At 43.5% G+C, this 6,838-nt stretch overlaps 1 protein-coding gene across 2 annotated transcripts in view; it reads left to right on the top strand.

The window, feature by feature from the left end:
• Window positions 1–4,560: 4,560 nt before the first annotated feature.
• Window positions 4,561–6,838, top strand: part of LOC106817402 (protein MEMO1-like) — a 32,602-nt gene continuing 30,324 nt past the window's right edge. The window contains exons 1-3 of one of the 2 annotated variants that reach the window (XM_014822077.1): window positions 4,561–4,769; window positions 5,035–5,097; window positions 5,804–5,885. The gene's annotated coding sequence lies outside the window, so the exon portion shown is untranslated. The remainder of the gene's footprint in view (window positions 4,770–5,034; window positions 5,098–5,803; window positions 5,886–6,838) is intronic. The other variant, XM_014822084.1, reaches the window with a different exon arrangement.

Raw genomic sequence — 6,838 nt, 5'->3', positions numbered from 1 at the left:
AAATACGTAACCTGAAATGTTTGTAAATTTTAGTCCTTATTGACTTTGATCAGGGCATTATCTATTTCTATTCCTCATGACGGTTGTGCAGACCATTTACTACTTTTAAAAGTACTATGCCTGACCTTTAATCGTATTGTAATCACGATGTTATCCTGAATCTACTGGTTCTTAAACTTTTTGACCACGACTAATTGATACTTGTTGTCCGGTAGGTCGCTGAACCATTGTTGTTTTTGTTTGATATTTATCAACTTGAATAAATATTGAGGAATTGTATTTCATTTCGGACCAATTTCTGGAACAGTCAATTGCGCATCCTTTGACAGCCGGCAATGCAACGTTTCTTAAGCTTTTATGGCAGACGGCATCAAGGTAAAGTATCGATTTAATGTTCGTTCATTGATCATTGTGATTACGTTTTATATGCCAGATAAGTCACGTTTGAAGATTTGCTATTTAATTAATCAGTGCAAGTACTAGCGTTTTCACGGTAACTAAATGAATTGAGAATCCACGGGCTATTTTTAGCAGACGACAAATGGTGAAGGGAATAACAACAAGTAACCGTCAATAACAAATCCGCAGAAGTGCCGCGACAGTTGCTGGCTCATTACTTATTGCCTTATCTTCGAAAATAAACCTCCTGCTGCCCTACATAGCTAGACGTCCTGATATCAATTCTGCAGCCAGCGCTGCTACTTATAATACTGCTATTGCTGGTACAGACTTCTGCTTGCCAGCTATTGTTGTTCATAGTCCTTCTACCGTATGTAACCATTTTATGGTTAGTTTGGCTTTACACTTTTAAGCCGTTACTCTACTATAATCAGTGTTTAATTGGGGTTCATTAATGCTACACTAATCGGTATTTGAACTAGTTCAACTACCAAACATATCTAATAACATCTATCTAAACATAGATTTAAAAAAAACCAGTAAATCGGCGATTTTTTAACATGTCGGTGTGTGTTAATAGTCGACTGCTTTTGCATGGTGGCTTCCTTTTGACTTAGATGAAAACTAACAGCTACGTCTATCATCACGAAGCGTTTCGAAGTTATCTTAACCCTGACGCACGATAGGATCGGCTAGCACTAGTACAGATGTAGGCGTACACCACTGCACGTCACGCGTAACTCGGCACACTGACACGCACACACTCAGCACCGACTACGTGTAGCGTGCACTGACGCACGCACGTGTACGTGCACCACGCATGCAAACGCACGTGTACTTTCAAGCACGCACGCCACACACTCTGTCACTGCACATGTAACGCCGCACGCGCGCAACCACGTCACGTGTAGTGCACGATGCATGCACGGCCACGTCACGCACGTCAACTGTCAATTCTGCACACACGCACGCGACGCACGTGTAGATGTTACACACGCACGCACGCACTGTACGTGCCACAGAGCCTTATCGTATGATCGTATTTGCTACTCGCGCTGCACGCACAGTACGTGTACGTGCATACTTGCAACGCACGGACCGCACCGCACGGCACATGTTACGCCTCACCATGCCACGCACGTGTAGACGTGCATCAGTAGTCATACGTCACGTAGTCAACGCACGAACTCACGAACGTGTTAACCCTGGCACGCGCGCAACACCACACAACTTCTTGCACCACGCACACATGTACGCACGTGTACGTGCACACGCAGCCACTGCACGCGACGAACTCACAGAACGTGGTTACTGGGCACGCGCGCACGACTACACTCATGCGACTGTGCCCAGTCGACACGCACTGCACGCACGTTACGTGCACACAGCACGGCACGAACGCCACGTGAGCCTTACTACGACGCACGCACTTGCACACACGCACGTTTTAACATAGCACAGCGCTTCACCACGCAAAGTGCATAACATAAATCGGTAATAATCGCTATCCGCGGCGGTGTTGTCGTTCGTAGACGCTACACTAATCGCTAACCTCAGATTAAGGTTCGTCGTGTAGACGAAGCTTAAAACACCAATGCCTGTTCATTCAAAAGATAAATAACATAATAGATATCCAAGACTCCGATTTTCAACATTGTTCGGTGTGTGTTCATAGCTGAGGCTTGTTGTTTGTGTAGTCCACACACTTCCCTATCTCGCTAACACTATGTTGGTCGATATGATAACAGCACGGGCCCGTGTAACCGTCGAAGAGCCTGCGTCGGTTTATTGTTGGATAGCAGCTTTGCTTTAATGAACAACCAAAAAAAACTTTCTTAATGTTTTGTGTACATAATAAGGTATTTATATATATTCAAAACAATATGCCATCTTGATAAGAGGCCAATACAGCTTGATAGCCCTGTGAATCCGATATTGTTTGAACCAAAGTGAGCTAGCTTATAGTTTTGGTGTTGACATTAACTAAATAATATTTCCTTGATAACTTTATTTCATCCATTCATTCAAATAGCTCATATTCACAACACAATTCATACAATTATTAATGACAAATTAGTACAATGATTACATCTGAAATCCAGTCTGCATAAATGAGCCATCAGCCTAAAAGTAAACGCTAACGTGGACGTATAAGGCATACGACAGTGTGTATAGATCGACAACTAGAAGCTCGATTCCAATTTCGCTGTTACAAAACAAGTTGCCCCTATTTACCCTCCGCACAAAGTGTAAATGCAGAGTTATTGTTTTTTGGCATCGTTTGTATGTGTGTGATGGCGTCGGACTTGCGGTGCGTCGTTCGCCTGATGTGCGTGTTATACGCATATATTGACTAGTATAGTATGTGTGTGTGTGTGTGTCGTGTGTGCGTGCGTGCGTGCGTGCGTGAGTGCGTGCGTGCGTGCGTGCGTGCGTGCGTGCGTGTGTGTGTGTGTGTGTGTGTGTGTGTGGCCATGCGTGCGCATGTGCGCGTATGTGCGTGCGTGCGCACTATATATACGTACCACGTTCACTAAGCTGTATGTCGAGAGACACGATAGTGTAGTAAACAGAAATTGAAAAGGAGTCGGAACACAGCGCAGCTTGTAGAATATCTTCTTCAAATCGATGTCCAGCTCCTCTCTGCGAAAAAAAATCAGTCTCATAATTAATCGATCTTTGGCGAACATATGACCTTATTAAATGTTAGGATCTTGTTAGACTATGGAGATATGTTGACTTCGCCTCTATCGCGGGTTTCGCAGAATAAAGTTATTCGCGTCTCATTTTCGTTGTGGTTATCGTCTGTGCTGGCCCTGCCGGGATTCAGAAGTTGAGCGCCGTGTGCACAAAATCAGCGGGTAGGGCGAGTAGCAGCGTGGAGGGCGTGATCTGGGAAGTCGAAAAAAGAGAGAGGGGGGGCGCGCGCGATCCTGTAGAGAGTGGAAATTATAGGGAATAGCGCACGATCGAGGCGATGGGGAGGACACGAGACAACGACAGAGGCTATGATAGAGAGCACACGAGGCGATGATAGAGAGCACACGAGGCTGTGATAGAGAGCACACGAGGCTATGATAGAGAACACACGAGGCGATGATAGAGAACACACGAGGCTATGATAGAGAACACACGAGGTGATGATAGAGAACACACGAGGCGATGATAGAGAACACACGAGGTTATGATAGAGAACACACGAAGATATGCTAGAGATCACACGAGGCGATGATAGAGAACACACAAGGAGATGATAGAGAACACACGAGGTGATGATAGAGAACACACGAGGTGATGATAGAGAACACACGAGGTGATGATAGAGAGCACACGAGGTGATGATAGAGAACACACGAGGTGATGATAGAGAGCACAAGAAATGGAGCACGCACGCACGCACGCACGCACGCGCACACACACATAGCGAGGGAGGGCGTGCCCAACAGTTTTTTTCCCCTCGGGCGCTTTTATGGTAGATTACAGTTATTATAAATGATTCTAATTCTTTCAAACTGTTATTATCTGTTAATAAATGCACGCTTATCCGTCTGTGCGTCGCGTTGTCAACGAGAATTTGGGCGGGCTTAAGCATAGTATGCCTGAGAGTCGAATTGCTATAGACCAGTAGACAAGGAGCTTTTTATCACATTAGAGCCCGACAACAGTATGTGGTAGACAATTAATCATTCCCTTGCACATTAGTGTAGGCCTACAGGGCCGTAGCCTGCGGGGGGGGGGGGCAGCTGTCCTCTCCTAGATTTTGCAAAATTAAAAAATAAGCTTAGCTAATAATCGTAAATATCCCCAACGTGATTTTTATCACTAAGCCTTGTCTCATGCCCACCCCTACCACATTATGGACGTCGATCAAGTGCTGCGCCCGTCGCTCATCATTACACAGTTGAGTCTTGAAATTTTGCCCTCCCCCTTGGAATTTGCTCAGCCTACGGCCCTGGTGTAATTCGCATTCCTGCACACAAGGTGCTCTACCACTGCGACAATGTCAACGAATTGAATTATCCAGCCGTAGCACAACACCGTATGTCCTAGTAGCTAGTAGCTAGTAGCCGTAGCTAGTAAAATATCCTTGGTGATGGATTGCACTGTTTGTCACAGACGAAAGCAGGTTTACGCCGCGACCTGGTCCGGTGTAGTTCTTCGGTTACTGCCCACGACACGACGACCGTGCCTGTAAATCTGCCTGTTCTAGCTACGCGAGGTTCTTTTTCTTGGAGAGGACTATGCACTGGCAACTTATATAATCTATAAAATTGTGCTTTGTTGTTGTTGTTGTGCTATGACAAGAACATGGCAAGCCGTGTTCGTAGGTTGTGTGCTTGTCTTCATTTATGATGCTGCGCAAAGATTTGGTAGGCTTTCCACATTCGCTTAGTTTTTAAATGTTGATTACTGATCTTATTCATGTTAAAGGCGTTATATCGTGGAATCAGTACTATAATCAGCTATATAAACATGTAGAGAAGCATTAGTAGAACTGCCACTTTACAGCTCACGCAGAAATTATGTGATAATAATAATAAGAATAAGAATAAAGTATTGCATGCCTAATATCGCAATAAAATAAACTCTTGTAAGTATCGACAGTATTAAGTCATGATAATTATTACCTCGTAGGTGACGTGTTTGGCACCGATGCAGACATGAGCGAAAGGACATACTCTAGAGACTACCTGTACAGTACGTAGTAGTAAGCTGTTATTTTCAGAGGTTGACATGTATTGAGTTGACAGTAATTTAAGCTATATCTGTATCTATATCTAATCTGTTTCGATTTCTATTGTTGGATGTCAATAAGTAATAACTAAAAACGTGGTGCTAAAAATTCACCGTGTTTGGAGGATTCATGGGCACATGCATGCGACGTGCAAACTATTCTAACAAAATCTAAGACCGGCCCCTTAAGCTATGTAAAGCTTTGAAAAAGCTTTATGTAAAGATGTGTAAGCTTTAAGCTATGTAAAAATCAAACTACACTTTGCGTAGCTACTAAACACAGTGCAGGATCGTATATATGAGTATAGCATTGCGTGGTTGTCTTGTATCGTAATTTTACGTTGCAGTGTAAATTATAACCGAGCATTGAACTTTACTATAGAATTTAGAATTTGTGTAGCTCGTATATTGTAGTAGCTCCATGTTGAGATATCGTTATAGGTGCAACTGTGGTAACTCTTTACCCGTACAAAAACGGTGATTTAAGCCGACGGGGCCGCAGATGCCAAGCTCCCCTAATCAAATACACAGGAAAAACGTAGGGGCCTATGTCAGCGACGATGACGTGCTAGCTATATTCCATTATTTAAGGAAAGACGAACAAGGTTTCTACGCTGATGCACCGTTAATTAACAACTATGCTTAAATATGCTTATATCTTAATCTTTAGCTGAAGAACTCGACAAGCAACTACAGACATGGCTGGATAAGGCACCAGTATTATATTCCCCTGCCCGGGCTGTCATAACTCCGTAAGTAATCACGTAGTGGGGATCTAGCTGTTGGCAGAGTTTATATTGGGTTGTAACTGTTTATTATGGTGAGCAAATAAAAACCCGCGCACAGTAATCCTGTTAATTTAGGTATTCCATTGGGAAATCATTTTCCATTAGCGTCTATACACTAGGCTAAAAATGTCCATAAATCAGCCAGAGTTACTTTAAGAAATATAGCTGCCACCCGCGGACGCTACATTCTAAGAGAAAATGTGTTTTGTAAACTCAAAAATGTTTGTAAACGCGATTTTCGCGAAACACCCTATATGCACAACACCCCAGTACTAACGTAAACGAACATAAAAAGGTATTGTCGTCCTAAAATATGGAAAACGTCCACATACTTTATCCCATTGGCCTTTGCAAACAGGCATATATTGTTTGAGTTTCGTGTGGGCTGGTTGGTTTTGCTTTCTAGCACATAGTACAGCCATTCTATATAGACTTTTTATTTCTTTACCCATTCCGGGACAGAATATGGATTTGCGCGCTTGTTGCATCATGCTATAATAGCCGCGGTGAGCGACACGTAGATGGCATTTTTCCTCGCGCAAAGCTGCGGAAATAACAAGATATTCACCTTTTAGAATTATCCTGAAATGATAGTGTGTCACTGATATCATAAAATGTATGACTCACATCTTTAGTTTTATCTCACCCTTGTTATCAAGCCAGCTATTTTGGATGAGCGATAGTTCTTGCAAAATAGTCTTTGTCCGTAGATTCCTGCACCACATTTGAACACCTATCAAAATAATCATGGAGAGCATCCACTTTCATCACTACCGCCAGTAGCTGACCCACATACGATCGGCTAAGTGCATCAGCGAGTAGAAGTTTCTTTCCTTCCTTTCCAAGATAATCCAGATGAAAGACCGGATACCAGAGAAGCGTCGCCTAAGAGGTGTTGATCCTGCCCGCTAAGCGCG

Source organism: Priapulus caudatus, unplaced genomic scaffold (genome assembly GCF_000485595.1).
Source record: "Priapulus caudatus unplaced genomic scaffold, Priapulus_caudatus-5.0.1 Scaffold34, whole genome shotgun sequence".
Classification (NCBI taxonomy): Eukaryota; Metazoa; Priapulida; class Priapulimorpha; order Priapulimorphida; family Priapulidae; genus Priapulus; species Priapulus caudatus.
Note: the sequence above shows the minus strand (reverse complement) of the source record. Positions and strands in the feature narration are given on the sequence as shown.